The following is a 15,824-nucleotide window of genomic DNA, read 5'->3' as shown; positions in this document are numbered from 1 at the left end:
GGCCAGTACAGTCGGGAAGAATGTTCTGTATTAGCCGTCACCGCCTTGCCGGCCCGCAAGATGCCTCTTCACGCCTCGTTTGAAGGAACCCGGTTTGTAAGAGGAGGGGAACACGTGAGCTAGTAAGGAATTCCATTTTTTGGTAGTGCGACAAAGAAAGGAGTTGCCAAATTTCTTTGTGCGCGATGAAATTGATGTCACAGTTAGGCGGTGACATCGAGAACCAGCTCGCGTGGACTTAAGAAGGAAGGGGGAAGCAGGATGTACAAAAAGTTAAAGCAAAAGCATAATCTGAGATCACTTTATAGTTTAACCAATTATAATCAAGATTTTGTATATAACATGTTGTTAAGTCGCTAGGCGGTAGCCTTAAACTATTATGATATACTCTCGATTACGTATTGTATGTGGGCTATACGGCGCAACATATTCATAATAATAATAACCTCAGACACTGTTCAATCTGCCATTTTATATCAGACATCGGTCAAGGTAACTGCCAAGTTTTGGAACCTTTGACTTGATAACCAGTTTCGATATATCTTTGAATAAAGACGATAGGATAGGAAGGTGCGGATCCACTGTTGAAGGCAAGAGGGGCATGCCCGCAACTCTAATTGAGGGAAATTCTCCTATGTTGGAATGCAAAGTAAGTCTGTATTCCGACGTACATTTGCCCGATTTTCAGGTGGTCTCGACCACAACATTATTTGAAGGCTGGATCCGCGCATGGATCGGCAACCAAACGGCATAAATATGAATATTTTTTAAAAATTCTATTGAGCCTTATATCGTGATATTTTTCTTCAAGTGCTCTTTTAATATACCGCATAAAATTAACCTATTGTTATTTAAATACTATATTATCCGTATTATATTAAATTATGAGCATATAGGTTAGATTTTTTTTTCATTTTGTTTTTAAATTAAAACTAGTCTTCAATGTTATTATTTTTTCAAATATTAATTGTATTTTTGTAGTAGGTAATCCGTAAGTTTTATGTTTTTTTTTTTTTATATTGATGATAAAAACGCCTGGAGTCACAGTTTGTTGATTTCCATGCAGGATATATAAACTTAATTGGTTATAATTAACATACGCAATATAATTGACTGAAAAAAGTAACCTTGTTACTTTTTGACGGGATTGCTGGTTTGTATATTAAATATCTAAATATACATTCCGAAATAATAAGTAAAATTGTTCGTAAGATCCTATTTCAATAACGTGTTAGTGTATTTTGATTTGTATATCAAATCCAATGCCAAAGGAATAAATGTTTGAGGAAAAAAATATAAGTTTTTTTGTTACTAGTCCTATATGGGTTTTGAGATACTGAATACGAATTTAAGCTTTGCTATCGTTCACGAATGTTTTATTCCGGCCAACACACCTTTTCACTGAAATCGGACGAAGCAATATGTTTACCTACTTATACTACTATTTTTTCCTACTTGGAATTTAGCTTCTGTTATTTGTAGACGTTATTACCAAATGATTATTTAATCACTTACCCTCGTTAGAACTCGAGGGCCAACATAAATTAAATGGCTATCCTATTTGTGCAGCTTATATATTATGCCTTTATATTGTCAAAATAAAGGCTTGTTATTATTACTATTGCCCGTTGGTCGAAATTACTATCGAACATAATAATTATTGAAAATTTTAGGAAAACATATATTTGCATATTTCGAACATTTTTTTCTTTTTTCATTTCTATTTTGCTTTACGTCAATACCTACAAAAAACCGGCAACGACAAATGACGGGGTAAATAGGTACTGAAATTATTTGTTTTTGCCTATTTATATGTTAGAGATAATCAATTTACGACGTCACTTATTTTATTAGAATAGCAACACCTGATTGATGTCTTATGGGTTGTTGGTTGTTAGATGTCAAGTTGTGAAAACATAAGACGGGACCGGGACCTATTTTATTATACAGTAGACTGATGGAAGTATGGAAATGTGGTGGTGTATCTGTCAGTAGTACGTAGGATCGTTTGTCGAGTGACACACTTCGTCTCTTGCTCCATGACAGCGCCAGCGTCGGACGTGCGCACTGACTGATTTAATAAAATCAACATGTTGGACGACAATGGCGGCCATTTAAATGGCAATCCATTTGAATCCGCGACATTCACTTATTTCGGTAAAGCAATCCACAACAATGCTAAGTAATTGAATTTTATGACCTTATTTTGTTCCCTGACCTTCAGTGTAATGATGTGTATATTTAAATTTATCTTAAATACCATCACACAAATAAATTTCCGTATTTAGTTCTGTATATTTGTATAATGTATAGACGAAATATTTTATAGCAAACAGGAAAGTGTCTAATCTCACGACATTAAATATATCTAGACAAATACACTTATTATTATTGTTTTTAACGAATTTTATATAATCATTGTCTACTAAACATTTATTTCAATAAAAAATAAATGAACACTCAATTCGCGAATTACTTTGCAAAAGTGCTTAATTGTAAGGCTTAGCTTTGAAAGCTTTAAAAAATATATTTTTTTTATAGAATACGAAGGCGGATGAGCATATGGGCCACCTGATGATAAGTGGTCACCAACGCTCTTAGAGATTGGCACTGTAAGAAATGTTGACCATCGCTTACATTGCCAATGCGCCACCAATATTGGGTCCTAAGATTTTATGATCCTTGTGCCTGTAATTACATTGGCTCACTCATCCTTCAAACTGGAACACAACAATACCAAGTACTGCAAACTAAACTAAACTAAATCTGTAAGTTTTAAAATAACTTAACCAAAAAGATTTCATAGCTATCTCTATATTATAATTACATAAGAATTATATACAATAAAGATTTAAATAAATATATATACAAATTAAAATTCATCGTAGCTACTTTACTAATCATTACCGCGTGATGTTCTGAAAATAAAGCTAACAGCATTTCTGTATTGAATCGCAATTCCGATTCTCTGGACGAAGAATGTACTTCATGTCACACGATAAGAAGGGGTGTTATATGTTTTATAAAAGTTTTCACTCCATTACACGAAGTGTTCCAACTGCAAACGGCACAAATATGTCATTTGTAATTAACGACGAATGTTAGCGTTTATTATAAATATTATATGTTAAATTATGAGCTTACAGTTTTCTACGTAGGTACAGGTTTAACGTCTGAAGGACAATTTTCAATATAACAACAATTGTCAATATAACATATTGACGACGACATAAAGTAAAATATAGGAATAGAATCGGAATATCGGGGTATAACTTTTTGGGTGTCAAGTGTTAGGCGTTTTTGTAAATATTTAAAAAAACGCCAAATAAATTATTACACAACAAATAAATCAATTGATTACCTATAATTTAAAACTAATACTAAAAATAATATTTTTAAAATATGTATACATAAACACCACATATTTTTTTCGTCTAATGCGCAAAAAAAATCTTTAATATACATACAGCCTTACTTGTGAATGTTGCTTAGCGGCTATTTAGTTAAATACTAATTTAACATTCGAAAGAAAACACAGTACGTTTATAAATAATAAATAAATATTTACACATACAAAATAACATTCCCGGAACATATTTTTCCTATCAAACACATCAAAACTTGCTCGATACAAAGGTCTTATTTAAGAAGATAGGTTAGGCTAGCTTAAGATATGCTTTTTAAGTACTTTATAAAAATAAACGCTTTGTTGTGTGCCAGATAATAACAGATATGCTTTCTGATAAAAGCTGAGCTTTTAGATGAGCGATGCGTCACGAACTATCGTAGCCGAAAATAATAATAATAATAATTTAAGGTAAGTATTTTGCTGGACTATTTTTATTAAACAAGTAGATGTTATCATTCGCAGTTAAATGCTAGTGATAATATTATATATATTTAACATTTTAGCTGTATTTACGTCTGTTTTTATTGAGCTATTTTGACAGAGGTTTATTTTAAGTAACGCATCTATGCTCGCGCAGATATGACATAACCAATTATGCATTGTTCTTACATTTTATATATTAACGATTCCTTACATCGCCAATGCACCACCAATCTTTGGCTAAGATTCCTTGTGGCCCTTAAAACACAACAATACTGTCTTGCTGTTTGTCGGTAAAATATCTGATAAGTGGGTGGTACCGACCCAGATGGGCTTGCACAACCTACCACCAATTGAGGTCCTACCATCAAGAAAAAAACTATAATCACTAATGATTAACTGTTTCTTATGGTTCGTTTTTTCACTGCATCTCTTATCGTGTCGTTAGTTCTATGTTTAATATTTCACCAAACATGTTACTAATGATCTATGTAGGTCGATAGTGACCTAAGCTGAGGTTCGGCCTCACAACAGGCGCCCTTAGGACACGCGTATTCTGTGCTCTTTAGTGGGCACCTAAAATTCGTCTGAGTATTTTAAGACTCGTCCCCGTCCGGTGACACTGTCATGGCCATTTGGGCCAACAGTTACAATCAAATCGAAAAAAATAAATGATGATTATAATTAATAATAATAATTCGATCTAGCCGTTTTTGTGTCACTATCGGGGCGTCACGGTAGGATGCGCAAACGATCCCGTGATGCCCCCTCCGAAAAGATGGAGTGAGTACCACTGGTTTTTAGTGGGTATTCCGTCGCCATTAGCGCCGGCGAGTCCCACTTACCCCCCACCTCATGTACGGAAATGCGTAAATGCGTTTTTCCAGGGGAAAAAAATAGTATACAAAGTACGTAAGATGTGTTATTTACAATGTGTGCAAAATACAAAAGAAATATATTGATGGTGTCAAATCCATGTAGTATATAAGATTGTAGCCGAGTGCACTGCTATTATTTCATTTTGATTCCATATACAAATAATAAAAATATAAGTACCGAAATTCCTCCACGTCTTGGATAGTTATAAAAATAGACCAGAAAACATTCCAATATTAGTGTTAGAGAGAGAGAGGTATTTTTTTTTTCAGCCTTTTGCCGTCCACTGCTGGACGAAAGCCTCCCCCATAGAACGCCAACCATCCCGATCTTGGGCAGTCCGCATCCATCCCGAACCTGCCACCTTTTTTAAATCGTCGGCCCGTCTTGTCACAGGGCGTCCTACACTACGTTTGCCTAAGCGTGGTCTCCACTCCAACACGTGTCGGCTCCATCGGCCATCAATGCGCCTGGAGACATGACCAGCCCACTTCCACTTCAGCGAGCTAATTCTAAGCGCGATGTCGGTGACTTTAGTTCTATGGCGAATGTCCTCATTTCGGATTCTATCTGCCAGAGAAACCCCAAGCATCGCGCGTTCCATTGCTCGCTGAGCGACCCTAAATTGTTGGACCAGTCCTACGGTAAGTGTCCACGTTTCGGCACCGTAAGTCATTACAGGTAGGACTGACTGATTGAAGACCCTGGTCTTAAGCGACTGTGGGATCGACGATTCAAAAATATGACGTAACCTCCCGAATGCCGCCCAGCCCAAACGTATTCTTCTTTTAGCCTCCTTCTCAAAGTTGTGCCGGCCAAGTTGTATAGTTTGGCCCAGGTAGATATATTCCTGCACAACTTCAAGTGGAGAGCCATTTACGATCACTGGTCTCGGGGATACATGACGGTTTGCCATAATTTTGGTCTTTTCAATGTTCATCCCGAGACCTACTTGTCTTGAAGAATCGCTCAGGCTGTTTAGCATCTCTTCCAAATCCTGCAGAGTCTCCGCCATGATGACAATGTCGTCGGCAAATCGCAGATGTGTAATGTGTTGGCCATTTATATTAATGCCGCGTCCGTTCCAATCGAGCGTCTTGAAGACGTCCTCCAAAACATTGGTAAAGAGTTTCGGTGATATTACATCTCCCTGTCTTACCCCGCGATGCAATTGGATTGGTCTTGTGCTCTGATCTTGTACTTGGACGGTCATGCTTACGGCTACGTACAAACACTTCACCACCTGGACATACCGACAGTCAATTAGGCATCTCTGCATGGATTCCAGGACAGCCCAGGTCTCGATGGTATCGAAGGCTTTTTCGTAGTCCACAAACGCTAGGCATAGAGGCTGATTATATTCCTCGGTCTTCTGTATTATTTGCCTTAGTGTGTGTATGTGGTCTACGGTACTGAAGCCTTTTCGAAACCCAGCCTGTTCCACGGGTTGGAAGTCATCGAATTTTCGGGCAAGACGATTCGTGATTACCCTCGAAAACAATTTGTAAACATGGCTTAAAAGTGAAATGGGGCGGTAGTTTTTCAGAAGAGCTTAATCGCCCTTCTTGAAAAACAGCACCACCACACTTCTGCTCCATGTCTTCGGTGTTATACCATTGTGGAGGACAGAATTAAAGATGTTAGCCAGCTCTGTCAGAACTGGTATGCCTCCCGCTTTGAGAAGCTCTGAGGTAATTCCGTCATCTCCTGGAGCCTTGTTGTTTCCAAGTTGCCCGAGAGCAATCCTAATCTCGCCCAAATCGATGTCGGGAAGATCGTCTGATAGATGGCGTGATAGTCTGGCTCGTGGGTCATCCGCACTGTGGGACCCAGGTGGAGGTACTCGTGATGAGTATAAATCGCCATAGTACTTTTCGACTTCAGCTAGAATCTCTGGTTTTGAGGTGACGGTTGTGCATTGTATGGTTCTGAGTTTTGTCAGGTGACAACAGGAGGTATGTGACTTTGCAAAAACCTTTGAGCCCCTATTGAGTGCTATAGCATCTTCAATATTCCGGGTATTCGCTCGTCTTGTGTCACGCCTTATTAGTTTTTTAACCTTCCTGTTAAGTGCCTGACACTCAGATGGCGTCATGTTCTGCTGTTCTCGTCTCCTCATCATCTCGTTCAGAGTTTCGCCTGAGAGCTTCGACTTACGTCCATTGCTCTTTTGTCGAAAGTAATTTTGGCCTACCTCGCGGATGACACGCACCAGATCATTGGTGGCGTCGTCAATGCCCTGCCTGGTTTCCAACATGGCAAATCGGTTCTGTAGTTCCAGCTGGAAGCTTTCGCAACCAGCTTCGACCTGAGGCAGAGTTGGTCTAAGAGTCGACTTCATTAACCGCGATCGTTCTATTTTAGTGTTAATATTCAGGGTGCCTCTTACCAGGCGGTGATCACTTCCAGTGTTTACCCTGTTGATCACGGAGACATCCCTAAATATTTGGCGCTTATTGGATAAAATGAAGTCGATCTCATTCATCGCTATGTTATCGGGGCTTCGCCAGGTCCACTTCCTTTGGGGCTTTTTCTGGAAAAATGAATTCATCAGAAATAATCGCTGAGCCTCGAGGAAGTTTACCAGCATTTGTCCCCGATGATTTCTGCGCCCATAGCCGAATTTTCCTACCCTCGATTCACCATATTTTTGTACTCCCACTTTGGCATTGAAGTCACCCATAACAATTGTGTAGAAGGTATTGGTACGAGACATAGCTTTCACTATGTCTTCGTACATGGCTTCGACCTCTTCGTCAGTGTATGTAGACGTTGGGGCATACACTTGTATAACCTTCAAGGCATACCTCGGTTATCTTTAAGACAAGGTATGCCACCCTCGCCGACACACTGCCAACCTCCACGACATTGCATCTGAGTGACTTGTGGATCAAAAAGCCGACGCCACCTTGGGATGGTTGGTGTCCTTCTCGGAAGTAGAGTAAGTGACCGGCATCTAGTGTCATCGTGTCCTCGCCCTGTCTTCGGACTTCTGATAGACCTACTATATCTCAGTTAATACGACTTAACTCTACTTCCAATTCTGTCAGATGTTCGTCCAGCCGCAGAGAGCGTCCATTATACGTGGCCAGAAACAGTCGCCGTTTGTGGTACCCTGCCGTAGCCCGGGTATTCTTAGCACCCCCCATCGCACCGTTACCATGGCCGGTACCGTGGCCAGGAATAGTGTGATTACCGGGAATTGGGGGCCGTGAATTTTTGTCGTCGCTCATAGGGGGGTTTTTGCCTTAGTCACCACGCTTGGCAGGCGGGTTGGTGACCGCAGTGGCTGGAAATCTTTCACTAATAGCGCTGCTGCCCGCTATCAGGATTTGCATTTTCGGATTCCAGCATTTGTGTGGTTATACCGCCACGATTTCGGTCGCCAGAGCCTCGTTCGTTGATTAGCAGGATGTACCACGAGCAGGTGAGGTTGACGGTAGAGAGCCTAGGTTGTTATCGGCTCCCCTTAAATCCCTTAGAGAGGTATATAGTGAGTATATAACCTGTGAGTTTAAAAGAGAATTAAATAACTTTATTGAATTTAATTAACCTTGAGATTAATTATATTGAAGCCTCAGACAGTTTTTAGTAAAAAATCCTACTCTAAATATTTTAGCAATGTTTATATATTAAGCTTTTAGTATAACATTTTAATCAGGCGCTGCTAAAAACAATAAATAAGTTTCGTTGAGACCGTTCTAAACTAATAAGTTGTAATTGAGATTAGGTTTTTAAATAAAGTGTAGTAAAGTGAAGATATTATTATCGTACTAACAGTTGCCCGCGGCGTCGCTCGCACTCGCTCGTTAAGTATAAGTAAAGAATAAATGATTGCTTGGAATATCGCTTGGTTTAAAGTAAGAAGCATAATTATTTGGCGGATAAACTTAAATGGTCTGAAACAAATGAATCCAATTGTAGATTGAGCCGAGTTCCGCGACTAGTACTGCCTAGACCACATTTGGAAGCATTTGGAGGTAGCTTTCGTTTCGCTGCTTCTAAGTGTTGGAACGATATCCCACCTCCGATTAAGAGCAGTACATCTCAAAATAAGTTTAAGGCACAATGCAAGCAATGGCTTCTATCTATGCAAAAGACGCAATGTGTTTGGACAAATGTGTGTAACTAAACTTCAATACTTAATTGTTATTTTGATTGTAATTTATTAAAACATATATCTCTATTTGCTTAAACATTTTAAATATGATTATTATTTTATTTTCATTTTTTTTATTCAATATGAAATATTTTCCTTTATCTAGAATTTAACAAAAAAATAAAAACCTCACTGTTTTAGTAATGCTTGAATGTTTTTTTATTTTTCGCCTATTGGGCGCATTATAAAATTGTATTAACTTTTATTATTTAAGTAATTTTATCTTCTTTTACCTTTTACTGCACTGAATGTAGCGTTTGTGTTGGCAGCATATGTACAAGGCGTAGACTGAAAAGCAGCCTCGCTGAGACTACGACCTTTTCACCAAATTATCATATCATATTGTTAACTCTTTTTTTATGGTTTTGTACCTTAATTTTTTTGTCTTTGTTTTGTTTCAAACGTTTCAACCCTTCAAAATAAAAATAAAAAACTTCCAAAAAACTCTGTAATATATGTTTATCAATTTAATCAAGAAATACATAGTAAATTTCAAGCAGATTAGACTATTTTTTTTCGTTTTTATACTAATGTTTCCACCCCATTCCTCCCGTTTGGGGTTGAATTTCTAAAAACGACGAACTACGTGTGTATTTTTTTCAGAAGCTTTAATATTAAATATTCCTCTTGCGTGAAAAATGACGCAGTCCACATACAAACTTTGAATCCCTATTTTACCCATGTAGGGGATATATTTTTAAAAACACTGAAATGTATATTTATTTATTTCTAACCAGAACCTTGTGATGTTGTGTTAAAAGTTAGAGACATGAAATTTCATGTCTCTAACTTTTAAAAGTACAGGTTCCCATACAATCGTTCATCCCCTATTTTAACCCTTTAGGGGTGGAATTTTAAGAAATCCTTCCTTAGCGGATGTTTATATCATAAATCGCATATACTGCTAAAATTTTAATTTTAATTGTAACATGTGTGTAGATAACAAAAAATACGTATGTTTTTATAACTTTTGATAAACTAAATCAATTTTGATGAAATAAAGACTAAACGGAACCTTAAAATACTTCTTATAATAATTCAATTATTTCAATTTGTAATTTTAGTCGTTTCAAAGATTAGCCTGGACTAACAGACAGACAGACAATTCAATTTTATTTATGTGTATAGATATATGTTTATATAATTAGTGTCATATGTCACTACTTAAGAACCATATATTTCATTATGTTGAATAAAACAATATTTCAGAGGTATTTTTACATAAGTATGGTTAATGTTCCTTACAGTGCAACTGTCGATGGGCGGTCTTGACAACTTACAATCAGATGGCCAATTTGACAGTCTTCCTAACTATTTATAATTAAAAAAAAACAAAATGATAATCTTTTAAACCGCTTACGAGCTACGATGCATAGACAGATACATAAATACACACGTAAAACTTATAACAACCATGTATTTGCATCAGGGATTAAAAATATAAGAGAGCTAATGGTTTTCTAACCAAATATTGTGTTGAGCAATTTTAAAATAAACTGTACCCTTCTGTAATTTTTTTTTTATTTGTAATGTTGTTTTTTTATACAAACTTTAACATAATGTATTAGGGAATATAGTTTATTATAGAGAAAAATAAGAAGGAACGCGGAATACCTCGGTATTTTTTCTTATATATCGAAACAAAACGGACTTTGTGGCGTAATTGTTTCCGTTGTGCGACTATATTTAAAAAAAAAACTAAAGAATAGTATGAAACTAATAAGCCTTTTTAAAATTTAACTTAACTAGTAATCCGTATTATCACTTGATAAATTAAAGAAAATAGCCGTAGCTTTAAGGATTTACACAAAATAAATGTGATTTATTCAGTTTATTTTTTGATTTTACTCCGTAAATATAATATTTTACTTGATGTGAGTGGCTTTTTCGAAAAGTAATATATTTACTGGATACATAATTATGGCCGCACGGAATTAAATCGTAAAAACTCGTAGATTTCATAGATTTAACTTCATAATTTTAAAGGGACACAGTGACAGTCTTAATAGAAAAGGTTGTTTTCACATGATTTCAAAATTGCCTAAATGTGTACCTATTATGACATACAATTTGCGTTCCGACCTAAAAACGAAACGTTAAATTTATGGCATATAATGCCAGTTGATCATTTTTTATACTTTTATTTTCATTTCCAAGTTTTTGTCCGACTGTGTTTTTAGTTTCAGAATTGTAGCTGTAGCCTGATAAATTCGAAAAGCATCGGGCCTTACAACATTAACATATTTTTTTTGCTTGGAAGTGAGGAACATCAGTACTACTGTAATAATACCCACTATTTCACATCAAAAATACATTATTTTAATGATAATGATTGAGAAATTAAAAAGTTTGATCATATTTTCTGATACACATATTATCTATATTGATAACATTTTATAACAGTAATGTATACTGTTATTTGGTCAGTAGGGTGCAATATGAACTAAGCTTTATGCATTCCGAAATTGTGACTTGCTGTTCCGTTAAATGTGACCGTAGAATAAGTCACAAAACGGAGGCCGCATAATGCTACCTTCTTGTAGTTTTAAATTGTTTAACAATTGCCTATCCTACTTAGGATTATTAACTTTTTCATATCAAATATTTCAAATATTTTGCAACATGTCAACAATAACAATTATTAAATAAAAGTGATTTATAATAGTAAAACTTGGTTACATACCTGAGGAACGAAATTGAAACACAGAATATTTCAACACTGCGTTCGCGCTGGCCATAAGTTAATTTTAAAATTAAAGCAATATAGCGTCTCTCGATGAAGAATGATATATGTGCTGCCATTTTGTGTCGAAGTGTTCCTTATTTAGAAGATTTTATTACAAAAAATAGCTGTCACAATACGGAATGTTCCGGTTAGCTCAAATTTTCGGTTTTATTTTAGATTTATTTTAAATAGAAATTAAATAAATGTTTTTGATACCTTTAACTTTTAAATTAGACTTTTAAGAATTCAAATTATATTTACTAAAACATTCATACACATTAAATTATTGGAATTATCTAAATAATCTGACACGAGTTGGGAAGGGGACAGGTAAATTCGATAGTCTTAAATATTTTTAAAATCTTTTAAAATTTATATTTGGTAAGTAACAACAAATCGAGATTTATATATAATTTTAAAAATGTTTTTTTTTTTCACTTAAATCTATATATTCTGCTAGACGTCATTCATCATGAAAAAATAAATAAACAAAGTTGAGGGACACGGCGAAAACCTACGGTACAATTTTTTTTTAAATTGCTCTGTTGGTGTAAGATATAGGTATATATATAAACATATCTTAATTTAAATTAACGTATATCTAACAGACAAACATAAGACAATTACATGAATGCTAGTTGCATTAGCTCGTAGCAAGAGTACGGAAATAATAAATGTGGTGTGTCCACTTTAAAGTTCAGACAACATTAGCGATTTAAATAAATAATACTATTAAATATATCTTTAAGATAATCATAATGGAACATATGTATATGTATATTAATCACAATATAAGTACATAATAAGTACTATGTGCAGTAACGTATTTTAAGCATCGACAGCCTTGGCACAAAAGATCCGCTGAAATTTAGGGAAAAGACGCATTATTAAATATTATTTAAGGTCTATTCTAAGTGTCTGAAGGTAATTGAGTTTTAGAGCACTTGTGTGATATAGGTAGGTTCTTCATTTTACTTTAGAAAAGTCAAGCCCAAAAGTAACATAAGATGTGTAACGATTATGAAGGAGCCTAGGCTGCCGCCACAGTGTAAATACGGATGCTTAGTTTCATAATTTATCCACTTAATACGTCCATCTATTAAGGTTTTCTTCGTAAATAATGTTTTATTAGAATAATGTTTCATTAGAAGAATAAATATATATTTTTATAAAAAAAAATTTAACTCGCAATGTTTGTTAGTCTGTTTAGTTGAACACCCCTCCTATAACATCCCTTTTACATTTATTTTAAAGAAAACGCTTCTAATAAATATGTTAATAAGTATTCATTTTGTGTGACAATTCATTCGAACTAAGCGTCATTTTTACCCATTTCTTTTTCTTTTCCTTCCTAGTTTCTTGGGTAAGAAAGCGAATTTTTTTTTATTGTTTTTATGCGATTAATCGGAGAACGTCACTTATCGGACTGACGTCAATGTCACAAAATCATGATTATTATTTAATATCAAGACATTAAATTATTTAATTCGAGTGTCATTGCTGTCATAATATGGCTAATATGCAAGCATAGCGACATTAATAAACTATTGATTCTAATTAGTTTGATTTTATTGCACTAATATATTTATTCGGAAAGCTGTGGTTACGTGACTTTCATCCATTTTTGATTTCTTCTTGTTCTCTAGGGTTCTTCTAGGATTGAGCACGACTTCAAGCATTTTAATAAATCGACTAATTCAGTAACTTTACACTTTTTCAAATCGTGGTGTGCTAGTTTTTTCAATCGATTTTATTTTCTTCAGTTTTTTCTTTGTTTATTTATAGTCGTTGTTTTAGTATAAGAAAATATTTTTCAAATCATCCTGATAATTTTCGAATGTTTTATATATTAAAAATGACATATATATTTACATAGAGGTTTGTAAAATGAACGATAACCAAGCCTTCCAACAGGTCCTGTCAACAGTCCGACTACGTCTAATTTTTTATGAGCGAATTCCATGAACAATAAAGTGTACCTTTTAATTAAGACGCAAAACGTTGAATGCACTTAAATAAATCATGTAGCATTTTAAAATATTAAATGTTAAGGACAATATTAAAGGTGTAACTAGTTAATATTGCAACGACAGCTTCTTAACATGCCACGACGGTCTGTAAGTCACCTTATCCAATAGTACTATGTACTAAATGTTCACTAATTTAAATATGGATCAATCACGAGTCAGTAGAAAAAGGTAAGATTAATGAGAGTCGTTATGTCAACAGGTCAATGACACCGACTACGATGCCTTTTGTGGTTTAGCTATAGGTGTTTTTCGAATGCCGTTACGGTACTCTGTCGTTATTTATATTTTGCTCTAAAATATATACTTATAAGTACATAGTTGAGACATTTTTTTTATAACATTTCTTGAATGTTAATTATAAATTGGTTAGTAGTAAGATATAAGTATAATCTTAATATGATAATGTCGTTTGCGCCTTAATGTTATTCATATAGCAATATTAAACTGCCTCGTTGGTCTAGTGGCTACATGTAAGGCCGCAGACCCGGAGGTCCTGGGTTCAAATACCAAGTCGAGCCAATAAAAAGTTATTGAGTTTTTCTGTCGAAATGTTCAGTAGCAGCCCGGAGTCTAGAAGTTGGAAGTGTGTACAGTCCCGTGTCTCGGAAAGCACGTAAAGCCGTTGGTCCGTTGAACTCTTTCGGTCGTGTCGGATTTGTTTTTTCGGTTCGGATTAAGAGAGCTAGGGAAAAGAGAGTGTACCTGTGTATGCGCACACACTTATGCACTATATATATATATATATATATATATATATATATATATATATATATATATATATATATATATATATGTGCTGCGTAGTTGGCAATCTCTCATGAGATTTGCCGCCGTGACCGAAATCGGTCTAGAGGACATTATAGCAATATTTTCGGATTTGAAGCGCAGCATAGGTGTATCGAAAATTTAAAAGCTAGATTACTAATAATCTTTGATGTATATAATATAATACACAATTACAGTATTGTTGTTGTTGTTGCAGGTTAAGGTCTCGTCTTTTTTTGATGAGAAGTTTTGGAGTTTGCTCGCTGCTCCACTGCGGGTTGCAAGTTTCCTCACGATGTTTTCCTTAGCATCCAAACACGAGATAAATTAGGTATGCACATAAATTAAGCACAAAATTCAGTGGTGCTCCGGATTGAACCTCAAATATTCGGTTAAGATTACGCAAGCTCAAACGCGTCCCCTAATTTATAGTTTTATTAGTTAATGTAATCTATCATTTTATATGTAAAATATCGGGGCGAAAGTAACTGCGAACTACGTTAATATACTACTGCTATTACCCGAAATAATAATAAATTACTATTATTTCTTATTGTAATATAATTTACTCCACAAAACAATTATGATTTGTCAGGAATTAAAATATAATAATTAAAGTCTTTGAAATGTTGTGTTTTCAACATATCTCATAGAAGTTAATTAATTATAATATTATTTTCAATAAAATAATTAAATGTTTCCTACGGTATAACATTTTATTTCATTATTCAATAAATAATAACGCGTTACCCTTGCATATTGATATTCAAAAATATCCTCTTGATAATAGGTAGATACCACAGACCTGAGAAGGACCGGTGTAAAAACCTAAGTGGAATTATATTTTCTTTGCAATAAAATTAATATCAATAAAATTTACTTGATCGTTTTTCTCGAGGTGTGTTATCTAAAAAGGCCCTCGTCCCATGTTATAAATTGCGTAAATAGCCCTCTTCTATAGGATAAAGAGCGTCTTGATATCAGTTGCATTAGCCTGGTGTAGAATACCATAGGTCATTATCATGTAAAAGTAACTAAATTACACCAAGCGAGCCGTATCTATATCAGTTAACATTCTTATTTTTACTTACCGCGAATGCTGCACAACAGAATCGCGAGTTACTTTATATGGGAGCCCCATTGGAGTAGGTATACCTTATTCCAGTCGGAGTAGAAATAAATTGTTCTGCTGTATTACGCACTATAAACATTTCTTGATTATTTTAAATTTATTTATAATACAACACTATTCCACGGAACTAGTTATAACCACATTAATTTAACTTTCGAATTTCGGATTACAACTTCGCGGTCATTGAAAACGCCATTTTTTGCGAATTAATAGTGAATATTATAGATTATTCAAGATCTGGACCAATGTTATCGCGTCAATTGATATCGGTGACCAATGATATCGGTGTCAAATCAAATCAAAGTTGT

This window comes from Nymphalis io, chromosome 1 (genome assembly GCF_905147045.1).
Source record: "Nymphalis io chromosome 1, ilAglIoxx1.1, whole genome shotgun sequence".
In the NCBI taxonomy this organism is placed as follows: Eukaryota; Metazoa; Arthropoda; class Insecta; order Lepidoptera; family Nymphalidae; genus Nymphalis; species Nymphalis io.
This window is presented reverse-complemented; position numbering follows the sequence as displayed.